Source organism: Triticum dicoccoides, chromosome 6A (assembly GCF_002162155.2).
Source record: "Triticum dicoccoides isolate Atlit2015 ecotype Zavitan chromosome 6A, WEW_v2.0, whole genome shotgun sequence".
Taxonomy (NCBI): Eukaryota; Viridiplantae; Streptophyta; class Magnoliopsida; order Poales; family Poaceae; genus Triticum; species Triticum dicoccoides.
The window spans coordinates 582,165,112-582,177,440 of NC_041390.1; the positions used below are offsets into that span (position 1 = coordinate 582,165,112).

A 12,329-nucleotide genomic window follows, 5' to 3' on the forward strand; every position below is an offset into this window, starting at 1 on the left:
CAACATTGAGTCATGCACGGGTGAAGGGAAATAAGGTGTTTGGGGAGCGCTCTGTGCGACTACTGGCTTCTCCACCCCAGATGTCGCTACAGATGTCGAAGACACTTTCCCCAATGATGACTTCTTTTAGGACATCGGCAACCTCTTCGGTAACAAGGGCGACAACATCACGAATGGCGCCGCCCCTGCTCCTGTCTAGGACATGTTCACTTCTCCTCTATTTAATATGTTTTTATCCTAATTTTAGTTCAATTTCATGTTCTAGCAATTGGACTACATATGCCATGTTCAAATTCACTACTACATATGTTATTTTCTCACTCTCTGATAGACTACATGTCTAGTTTAATCTTTACTATTATGGTCATGTTTTATCTACTATTTTTATGGATTAAATCACATGGTAAACTGCTCATATTTCCAACACGCCCCATGTACATGTATGGGTGTAACAAACACATCCTATGAGGCCAGTCTTCCTCCATCAAAATGTTCCATGGCAATCCAATGAGATTGATGCCTCTAATACCTATGTTTATCAGAAAATATAAGTTTATTCAATTATTGGCAGCAGTATACAGCATTGCATTGCATAAGCTAAGAAACTTTGTGGCTCTCATTTTAATATGGAACCGAACTGTCTACAGCAGCACTGAAGATGGTGCTGGTTGGTTTCGCATTCCAATTGATAAGGTGGGCGAAAGCCTCTTTCTAAGCAGTCACTCTGGCAAGACTCATGAGTGCAACCCGCTAAATCTCTGCATGAGCGTCGTTGAACTACAATGCAATACATCACATAATAAAAAAATTAGTAATACAGTCTATAAAACAAAAATATTTGCTCATAGATTAATTAATTTCAACATTTGGAAACAGCATGTAAAATATAAATAATGTTGCTTACTTGCTTGGCAGGACGGCAACATTGAGAACATGAACACAATGACCAATAAGGCAACAACTATGTTGTACATGACAATCCTTGTGTTTCTCTTGATGAGTGCCATGAGGAAAAATGTGACTTATGTTCGATCTTTGTTTTTCATTTCCATGCTCCTTTACAGGTGTTTATATAGACGCACAATAAAATCTTAGATATCAATTGGTTGATTTCATGCATTTATGTACCTTCCCTAATTAGTATCAGCGTATCTTGCTAGTTTTATATAAATACCAAAGATTTTATTTTGGAAATATATATATATTTCATCATTATAGCATTTAAAGTTGAAGATAACATATTGAGCCAAAATAAAATCTTTAGGTATCGGCACTACATTTATGTCTCCATTATAAAATAGTACCCATACCGATCTTGTTGGCTATTTTGTATCATCCACACTTATGTAAGTATATCTTACATTTATTTTACATTATTTTTTGTGTGGTATATTGTTTTAGTATATACAGAGGCTTGCACAATCAAATCTTATGCATTGATGAACCTTGCATATACAAGATCTCAAAAATATATATTGCTAGAGTACTCCATACTCATGAATATTAGGTATCAATATTGCACTTTTTCTGCTAAATTAATGTTGATGTATCTTACTAAATCTTTATAAATGTCATGCAATCGTTTGTATATGTTATAATTATTGATATTGTTTTTTGCGGCATTTATTGACCTCTATTATATGGTGGCATGTATAATTATTGATATTGCTTATTTTCACTTCATTTGTATTATACATTGTTATAAATTTTGCACTTATATTCTATCAACAATAAATAAATGCTTGGACAAACGTAAGCTTGTACTTACTGATGAATATGCAGCCCGTCAGTAGCAACACCATTGTAGTAAACATTTCAGAGTTTTTCCCGTTATGCTTATAACCGGCTATAATAATTGATCTTTGATGTTTCATGCTTCAGGGCATTTATACAAATGTCTCCCATTTTATTGAACAAATGGAAGGGCACAACAACCAAGATCTTTCTTGTGGGTCTTGCATAATTGTAAACTGATTACATGGTTTCATGCTTATGCACATCTTATTATTCATTAGTTAACGTAGGATTTGCAGTACTTTATGCTTGAGTTGATGTATGTCATCTGAAGCAGAATGGAGCCTGAACCAAATTGTATGACTCATTTTCACTAGGTGCACATACTGCTGCTCTTCTATATGGAATGTGATACTGGGGTATTAATACTTAGTGTTGCTATCTCAGATATTGCTAAAAAAAGTCTCCGGTTTTGTAACTTGGTACGCTCGAGTGGTGCAATACTTTTCAATTATTTGCACCTTTCATTTAAAAACATTGTAACCCGTTGACGCTGAAAAGTGGCAAGATGATAAAGAGTACCTTGAACTATGTCAAGATTAATTCAGACTTATTATTGAAGTCACTATGGGATGGATCTCTTCCAGAAGATCAAAATGGATATGAAGATGGTCTAAAACAGAGCCCCGATGCAAAAGTTGTGACAAGTTCAAAGATTGGATATAGTATCGACCCTACTATCTCGGTAGGCGAACCGGGACTAAAGGAATTAGGCTTTAGTACCGACCCTATAGTCCCGGTTCCCGAACCGGGACAAATGGGCGTTATGAACCGGGACAAACGGGCCTTTTTCTACTAGTGCATACTGGACCTACCCAATAAATATTTCAGAAATTCATAATAATCCTAGAGGCTAGCTTGGACCATTCACGCATGTCAAGAGGTGGGACTAAAATTTAGTCCCACATTGCTAGTTGAGAGAGAGTTACACCTCCACATAAGGTGAGCTCTTTCCCCACTTGTATGAGCATGATAAAAAGAGAGATTCTCACACGCTCCTCCCCTGCCGCCCGCCTTGCCTCATCACGACACACTGCGTCGCGCCACGGGCTGTGGGAATGCCTAGAGCATGCATGAAGCTGAGGTGTTTTGCTGATGTAGTTAGTGGAGATTGGTTACAAGGTTTGTTCGGCATTGGCTGCTACGTCTCCGTTTCCTGTCTCTTTGTTTCATTTCCTGTCACAGCCTATTTTCCTCCTCTTTCTGTGCTTATAAAATAGAGGTATCTCCTCTCCATAGACACACAGAAACAGAGCACCACTTGCCTCCTACTACCATGTTCCAGAGCACTACGCTACCAGGTTCTTCCCCATCCCGGCTTATGGCGTGCATCGCCGATAGGGACAGTAGGCCTCCGGAACCACACGACATTGAGTCATGCACGGGTGAAGGGAAATAAGGTGTTTGGGGAGCGCTCTGTGCGACTACTGGCTTCTCCACCCCAGATGTCGCTACAGATGTCGAAGACACTTTCCCCAATGATGACTTCTTTTAGGACATCGGCAACCTCTTCGGTAACAAGGGCGACAACATCACGAATGGCGCCGCCCCTGCTCCTGTCTAGGACATGTTCACTTCTCCTCTATTTAATATGTTTTTATCCTAATTTTAGTTCAATTTCATGTTCTAGCAATTGGACTACATATGCCATGTTCAAATTCACTACTACATATGTTATTTTCTCACTCTCTGATAGACTACATGTCTAGTTTAATCTTTACTATTATGGTCATGTTTTATCTACTATTTTTATGGATTAAATCACATGGTAAACTGCTCATATTTCCAACACGCCCCATGTACATGTATGGGTGTAACAAACACATCCTATGAGGCCAGTCTTCCTTCATCAAAATGTTCCATGGCAATCCAATGAGATTGATGCCTCTAATACCTATGTTTATCAGAAAATATAAGTTTATTCAATTATTGGCACCAGTATACAGCATTGCATTGCATAAGCTAAGAAACTTTGTGGCTCTCATTTTAATATGGAACCGAACTGTCTACAGCAGCACTGAAGATGATGCTGGTTGGTTTCGCATTCCAATTGATAAGGTGGGCGAAAGCCTCTTTCTAAGCAGTCCCTCTGGCAAGACTCATGAGTGCAACCCGCTAAATCTCTGCATGAGCGTCGTTGAACTACAATGCAATACATCACATAATAAAAAAAATTAGTAATACAGTCTATAAAACAAAAATATTTGCTCATAGATTAATTAATTTCAACATTTGGAAACAGCATGTAAAATATAAATAATGTTGCTTACTTGCTTGGCAGGACGGCAACGTTGAGAACATGAACACAATGACCAATAAGGCAACAACTATGTTGTACATGACAATCCTTGTGTTTCTCTTGATGAGTGCCATGAGGGAAAATGTGACTTATGTTCGATCTTTGTTTTTCATTTCCATGCTCCTTTACAGGTGTTTATATAGACGCACAATAAAATCTTAGATATCAATTGGTTGATTTCATGCATTTATGTACCTTCCCTAATTAGTATCAGCGTATCTTGCTAGTTTTATATAAATACCAAAGATTTTATTTTGGAAAAATATATATATTTCATCATTATAGCATTTAATGTTGAAGATAACATATTGAGCCAAAATAAAATCTTTAGGTATCGGCACTACATTTATGTCTCCATTATAAAATAGTACCCATACCGATCTTGTTGGCTATTTTGTCTCATCCACACTTATGTAAGTATATCTTACATTTATTTTACATTATTTTTTGTGTGGTATATTGTTTTACTCCCTCCGTTCCTCTATGTAATGCGCATAAATTTTTTGGCATTATTCTGAAATGTAGTGCGCATTAGCTACTTTGGGCTCTTTTGGACGAAACTAACCCCGCAGCGGCACAGGCACACACGCAACGTTAGCGTGTATCCCCTTCCTCCAGGACAAACGGATTGGACCGGTGGCAGCGGGAATCGACCCGCGGCGGTAGACGCGGAGGGGGAGCAGCAGGAAGCCGGTGTCTCCGCGTCCTCTGCCGGGTCTGGCATCTTCGCGTCCGCTGCTGGCGGCCGGCCTCTCCGGCATCGCCGCGTCCGCATCCGGCGTCTCTGGCATCTCCGTGTCAACTGCCGGCATCTTCGCGTCCACGGCCGGCCTCCGGCGTCGTTGCGTCGGCTATTGGCATCCCCGTGTCCGTCGCATCCCTGGCAGACATCTCCGCTGCCAGCCACATCAAGTGGACTAGTACTCCCAAGTCGATCCCGTCCGCTGCAGGCCACCACGGCCCCTTCTTCTATCCCCAGATCTAGAGGGCACGGCCACCTCCTAGGCGGCAGAGGAGGAGGGGGGGGCAGCAGGAGCTTGAGGTGTGGACCGTGTCGACACCGTCCTTCCGGTCGTGCGCGGAGGAAGGGACAAGGGCAGTGGCCGCCAGGACTTCTTCGTGATTTATGACGGCCACGGCGAGCCGGTGGAGAGATGGCGAGGTTGTCGAGGTCACCGCCGCAGCCGCGGATCCCGCCGCCGCTAAGTCGCAGCCGCGGATCCCGCCGTAGTATCTCGTGCGGTTTGCTATCCCTGCGGTGGCGCGTGATGGTCCTGTGGTGGCCTACTGGTTTGGCTTTCCACTGATCAGAAAGTACGCCCACATGCACACGGGCTGGAGGCAAGACAAGCGGGGGTAACAGCGTCCAAAATTAAGCGCCAGGTCACTGATTGGTATATGTGCCTGAAACCATGCGCACTATATAGTGGAACGGAGGGAGTAGTATATACAGAGGCTTGCACAATCAAATCTTATGCATTGATGAACCTTGCATATACAAGATCTCAAAAATATATATTGCTGGAGTACTCCATACTCATGAATATTAGGTATCAATATTGCACTTTTTCTGCTAAATTAATGTTGATGTATCTTACTGAATCTTTATAAATATCATGCAATCGTTTGTATAAGTTATAATTATTGATATTGTTTTTTGCGGCATTTATTGACCTCTATTATATGGTGGCATGTATAATTATTGATATTGCTTATTTTCACTTTATTTGTATTATACATTGTTATAAATTTTGCACTTATATTCTATCAACAATAAATAAATGCTTGGACAAACGTAAGCTTGTACTTACTGATGAATATGCAGCCCGTCAGTAGCAACACCATTGTAGTAAACATTTCAGAGTTTTTCCCGTTATGCTTATAACCGGCTATAATAATTGATCTTTAATGTTTCATGCTTCAGGGTATTATAGAAATGTCTCCCATTTTATTGAACAAATGGAAGGGCACAACAACCAAGATCTTTCTTGTGGGTCTTGCATAATTGTAAACCGATTACATGGTTTCATGCTTATGCACATCTTATTATTCCTTAGTTAAAGTAGGATTTGTAGTACTTTATGCTTGAGTTGATGTATGTCATCTGAAGTAGAATGGAGCCTGAACCAAGTTGTATGACTTATGTTCACTAGGTGCACATACTGCTGCTCTTCTATATGGAATGTGATACTGGGGTATTAATACTTAGTGTTGCTATCTCAGATATTGCTAAAAAAATCTCCAGTTTTGTAACTTTGTACGCTTGTGTGGTGCAATACTTTTCAACTATTTGCATCTTTAATTTAAAAACATTGTAACCCGTTGACACTGAAAAGTGGCACGATCATAAAGAGTACCTTGAACTATGTCAAGATTAATTCAGACTTATTATTGAAGTCACTATGGGATGGATCTCTTCCAGAAGATCAAAATGGATATGAAGATGGTCTAAAACAGAGCCCCGATGCAAAAGTTGTGACAAGTTCAAAGATTGGATATAGTATCGACCGTATAGTCTCGGTAGCCGAACCGGGACTAAAGGTATTGGGCTTTAGTACCGACCCTATAGTCCCGGTTCCCGAACCGGGAGAAGTGGGCCTTATGAACCGGGACAAATGGGACTTTTCTACTAGTGCATATTGGACCTGCCCAATAAATATTTCAGAAATACATAATAATCCTAGAGGCTAGCTTGGACCATTCACGCATGTCAAGAGGTGGGACTAAAATTTAGTCCCACATTGCTAGTTGAGAGAGAGTTACACCTCCACATAAGGTGAGCTCTTTCCCCACTTGTATGAGCATGATAAAAAGAGAGGTTCTCACACGCTCCTCCTTTGCCGCCCTTCTCGCCTCGCCTCGCCTCATCACGACACACTGTGTCGCGCCACGGGCTGCGGGAATGCCTAGAGCATGCATGAAGCTGAAGCGTTTTGCTGATGTAGTTAGTGGAGATTGGTTACGAGTTTTGTTCGGCTTTGGCTGCTACGTCTCTGTCTCCCGTCTCTTTGTTTCATTTCCCGTCGCAGCCTACTGGCCTCCTCTTTCTGTGCTTATAAAATAGAGGTCTCACCTCTCCATAGACACACAGAAACAGAGCACCACTTGCCTCCTACTACCAAGTTCCAGAGCACTACGCTACCAGGTTCTTCCCCATCCCGGCTTATGGTGTGCACCGCCGATAGGGACAGTAGGCCTCCGGAACCACGCGACATTGAGTCATGCACGGGTGAAGGGAAATAAGGTGTTTGGGGAGCGCTCTATGCGACTACTGGCTTCTCCACCCAGAGGTCGCTACAGACGTCGAAGACACTTCCCCCAATGATGACTTCTTTTAGGACATCGGCAACCTCTTCGGTAACAAGGGCGACAGCATCATGAATGGCGCCGCCCCTGCTCCTGTCTAGGACGTGTTCACTTCTTCTCTATTTAATATGTTTTTCCTAATTTTAGTTCAATTTCATGTTCTAGCAATTGGACTAGATATGCCATGTTCAAATTCACTACTACATATGTTATTTTCTCACTCTCTGATAGACTACATGTCGAGTTTAATCTTTACTATTATGGTCAAGTTTTATCTACTATTTTTATGGATTAAATCATATGGTAAACTGCTCATATTCCCAACAGGCCCCATCTACATGTATGGGTGTAACAAACACATCATATGTGGTCATTCTTCCTTCATCAAAATGTTCCATGGCAATCCAATAAGATTGATGCCTCTAATACCAATGTTTATTAGAAAATATAAGTTTATTCAATTATTGGCATCAGTATACAACATTGCATTGCATAAGCTAAGAAACTTTGTGGCTCTCATTTTAATATGGAACCGAACTGTCTACAACAGCACTGAAGATGATGCTGGTTGGTTTCGCATTCCAATTGATAAGGTGGGCGAAAGCCTCTTTCTAAGCAGTCACTCTGGCAAGACTCATGAGTGCAACCCGCTAAATCTCTGCATGAGCGGCGTTGAACTACAATGCAATACATCACATAAAAAAATTAGTAATACAGTCCATGAAAAAAAAATTTGCTCATAGATTAATTAATTTCAACATTTGGAAACAGCATGTAAAATATAAATAATGTTGCTTACTTGCTTGGCAGGACGGCAACGTTGAGAACATGAACACAATGACCAATAAAGCAACAGCTATGTTGTACATGACCATCCTTGTGTTTCTCTTGATGAGTGCCATGAGGAAAAATGTGACTTATGTTCAATCTTTGTTTTTCATTTCCAAGCTCCTTTACAGGTGTTTATATAGATGCACAATAAAATCTTAGATATCAATTTGTTGATTTCATGCATTTATGTACCTCCCCTAATTAGTATCAGCGTATCTTGCTAGTTTTCTATAAATACCAAAGATTTTATTTTGGAAAAAAATTATATATTCCATCATTATGGCATTTAATGTTGAAGATAACATATTGAGCCAAAATAAAATCTTTAGGTATCGGCACTACATTTATGTCTCCATTATAAAATAGTACCCATACCGATCTTGTTGGCTATTTTGTATCATCCACACTTATGTATGTATATCTTACATTTATTTTATATTATTTTTTGTGTGGTATATTGTTTTAGTATATACAGAGGCTTGCACAATCAAATCTTATGCATTGATGAATCTTGCATATACATGATCTCAAAAATAAGTATTGCTGGAGTACTCCATAGTCATGAATATTAGGTATCATTAACTTTTTCTGCTAAATTAATGTTGACGTATCTTACTGAATCTTCATAAATATCATGCAACCGTTTGTATATGTTATAATTATTGATATTGTTTTTTGCTGCATTTATTGACCTCTATTATATGGTGGCATGTATAATTATTGATATTGCTTCTTTTCGCTTCATTTGTATTATACATTGTTATAAATTTTGCATTTATATTCTATCAATAATAAATAAATGCTTGGACAAACGTAAGCTTGTACTTACTAACGAGTATGCAGCCCGTCAGTAGCAACATCATTGTAGTAAACATTTCAGAGTTTTTTCCCGTTATGCTTATAACCGGCTATAATAATTGATCTTTAATGTTTCATGCTTCAGGGTATTTATACAAATGTCTCCCATTTTATTGAACAAATGGAAGGGCACAACAACCAAGATCTTTCTTGTGGGTCTTGCATAATTGTAAACTGATTACATGGTTTCATGCTTATGCACATCTTACTATTCCTTAGTTAAAGTAGGATTTGCAGTACTTTATGCTTGAGTTGATGTATGTCATCTGAAGTAGAATGGAGCCTGAACCAAGTTGTATGACTCATTTTCACTAGGTTCACATACTGATGCTCTTCTGTATGGAATGTGATACTGGGGTATTAATACTTAGTGTTGCTATCTCAGATATAGTTAAAAAAATTCTCCGGTTTTGTAACTTGGTACGGTTGAGTGGTGCAATACTTTTCAACTATTTTCACCTTTTATTTGAAAACATTGTAAGCTGTTGACGCTGAAAAGTGGCACGATCATAAAGAGTAGCTTGAGTTATGTCAAGATTAATTCAGACTTATTGTTGAAGTCACTATGGGATGGATCTCTTCGAGAAGATCAAAATGGATATGAAGATGGTCTAAAACAGAGCCCAGATGCAAAAGTTGTGACAAGTTCAAAGATTGGATATAGTATCGACCCTATAGTCTCGGTAGCCGAACCGGGACTAAAGGTATTGGGCTTTAGGACCAACCCTATAGTCCCGGTTCATGAACCGGGACAAATGGGCCTTATGAACTGGGACGAATGGGCCTTTTTCTACTAGTGCATATTGGACCTAGCCAATAAATATTTCAGAAATTCATAATAAATCCTAGAGGCTAGCTTGGACCATTCACGCATGTCAAGAGCTGGGACTAAAGTTTAGTCCCACATTACTAGTTGAGAGAGAGTTAAACCTCCTCATAAGGTGAGCTCTTTCCCCACTTGTATGAGCATGATAAAAAAGAAAGGTTCTCACGCGCTCCTCCTCTGCCGCCTGCCTCGCCTCACCTTGCCTCATCACGACACACTGCGTCACGCCACGGGCTGCGGGAATGCCTAGAGCATGCATGAAGCTGAAGCGTTTTGCTGCTGTAGTTAGTGGAGATTGGTTACGAGGTTTGTTGGGCTTTGGCTGCCACGTCTCCGTCTCCCGTCTCATTGTTTTATTTCCCTTCGCAGCCTGTTTTCCTCCTCTTTCTGTGCTTATAAAATAGAGGTCTCTCCTCTCCATAGACACACAGAAACAGAGCACCACTTGCCTCCTACTACCAAGTTCCAGAGCACTGCGCTACCAGGTTCTTCCCCATCCCGGCTTACGACGTGCAGTGCCGATTGGGACAGTAGGCCTCCGGAACCACGCGACATTGAGGCATGTACGGGTGAAGGGAAATAAGGTGTTTGGGGAACGCTCTGTGCGACTACTGGCTTCTCCACCCCAGATGTCGCTACAGACGTCGAAGACACTTTCCCCAATGATGAATTCTTTTAGGACATCGGCAACCTCTTCGGTAATAAGGGCGACAGCATCACCAATGCCGCCGCCCCTGCTCCTATCTAGGACGTGTTCACTTCTCCTTTGTTTAATATGTTTTTTTTCCTGATTTTAGTTCAATTTCTTGGTCTAGTAATTGGACTAGATATGCCATGTTCAAATTCACTACTACATATGTTATTTTCTCAGTCTCCGATAGACTACATGTCTAGTTTAATCTTTACTATTATGGTCATGTTTTATCTACTATTTTTATGGATTAAATCATATGGTAAACTGCTCATATTTCCAACATGCCCCATGTACATGTATTGGTGTAACAAACACATCCTATGTGGTCAGTCTTCCTTCATCAAAATGTTCCATGGCAATCCAATGAGATTGATGCCTCTAATACCTATGTTTATAAGAAAATATAAGTTTATTCAATTATTGGCATCAGTATACAGAATTGCATTGCATAAGCTGAGAAACTTTGTGGCTCTCATTTTGATATGGAACCGAATTGTCTACAGCAGCACTGAAGATGATGCTGGTTGGTTTCGCATTCCAATTGATAAGGTGGGTGAAAGCCTCTTTCTAAGCAGTCACTCTGGCACGACTCATGAGTGCAACCCGCTAAATCTCTGCATGAGCGTCGTTGAACTACAATGCAATACATCACATAATAAAAAAAATTAGTAATACAGTCCATAAAACAAAAAAAATTGCTCATAGATTAATTAATTTCAACATTTGGAAACAGCATGTAAAATATAAATAATGTTGCTTACTTGCTTGGCAGGACGGCAACGTTGAGAACATGAACACAATGACCAATAAAGCAACAGCTATGTTGTACACGACCATCATTGTGTTTCTCTTGATGAGTGCCATGAGGAAAAATCTGACTTATGTTCGATCTTTGTTTTTCATTTCCAAGCACCTTTACAGGTGTTTATATAGACGCACAATAAAATCTTAGATATCAATTGGTTGATTTCATGCATTTATGTACCTCCCCTAATTATTATAAGTGTATCTTGCTAGTTTTACATAAATACCAAAGATTTTATTTTAAAAAAAAATTATATATTTCAATATTATGGCATTTAATGTTGAAGATAACATATTGAGCCAAAATAAAATCTTTAGGTATCGGCACTACATTTATGTCTCCATTATAAAATAGTACCCATACCGATCTTGTTGGCTATTTTGTATCATCCACACTTATGTAAGTATATCTTACATTTATTTTACATAATTTTTGTGTGGTATATTGTTTTAGTATATACAGAGGCTTGCACAATCAAATCTTATGCATTGATGAATCTTGCATATACGAGATCTCAAAAATAAATATTGCTGTTGTACTCCATACTCAAGAATATTAGGTATCATTATTGCACTTTTTCTGCTAAATTAATGTCGATGTATCTTACTGAGTCTTAATAAATATCATGCAATCGTTTGTATATGTTATAATTATTGATATTATTTTTTGCGGCATTTATTGACCTCTATTATATGGTGGCATACATAATTATTGATATTGCTTCTTTTCGCTTCATTTGTATTATAGATTGTTATAAATTTTGCATTTATATCCTATCAACAATAAATAAATGCTTGGACAAACGTAAGCTTGTACATACTGACGACTATGCAGCCCGTATGTAGCAACACCATTGTAGTAAACATTTCAGAGTTTTTCCCGTTATGCTTATAATCGGCTATAATAATTGATCCTT

At 39.3% G+C, this 12,329-nt stretch overlaps 4 long non-coding RNA genes across 4 annotated transcripts; all 4 read right to left on the reverse strand.

Moving 5' to 3' along the window:
- Positions 1 to 534: 534 nt before the first annotated feature.
- Positions 535 to 1,044, reverse strand: LOC119314324. The gene is made up of 2 exons (XR_005152262.1): positions 905 to 1,044; positions 535 to 777 (listed from the first exon to the last, which is right to left on the reverse strand). It is a non-coding gene; the product is annotated as an uncharacterized LOC119314324 (long non-coding RNA).
- Positions 1,045 to 3,560: 2,516 nt separating this feature from the next.
- On the reverse strand, positions 3,561 to 4,213 carry LOC119314325. The gene is made up of 2 exons (XR_005152263.1): positions 4,065 to 4,213; positions 3,561 to 3,936 (listed from the first exon to the last, which is right to left on the reverse strand). It is a non-coding gene; the product is annotated as an uncharacterized LOC119314325 (long non-coding RNA).
- A 3,566-nt stretch (positions 4,214 to 7,779) lies between these two features.
- On the reverse strand, positions 7,780 to 8,345 carry LOC119314326. The gene is made up of 2 exons (XR_005152264.1): positions 8,199 to 8,345; positions 7,780 to 8,076 (listed from the first exon to the last, which is right to left on the reverse strand). It is a non-coding gene; the product is annotated as an uncharacterized LOC119314326 (long non-coding RNA).
- Positions 8,346 to 10,998: 2,653 nt separating this feature from the next.
- On the reverse strand, positions 10,999 to 11,519 carry LOC119314352. Its single transcript, XR_005152276.1, has 2 exons — positions 11,370 to 11,519; positions 10,999 to 11,241 (listed from the first exon to the last, which is right to left on the reverse strand). It is a non-coding gene; the product is annotated as an uncharacterized LOC119314352 (long non-coding RNA).
- Positions 11,520 to 12,329: the final 810 nt, after the last annotated feature.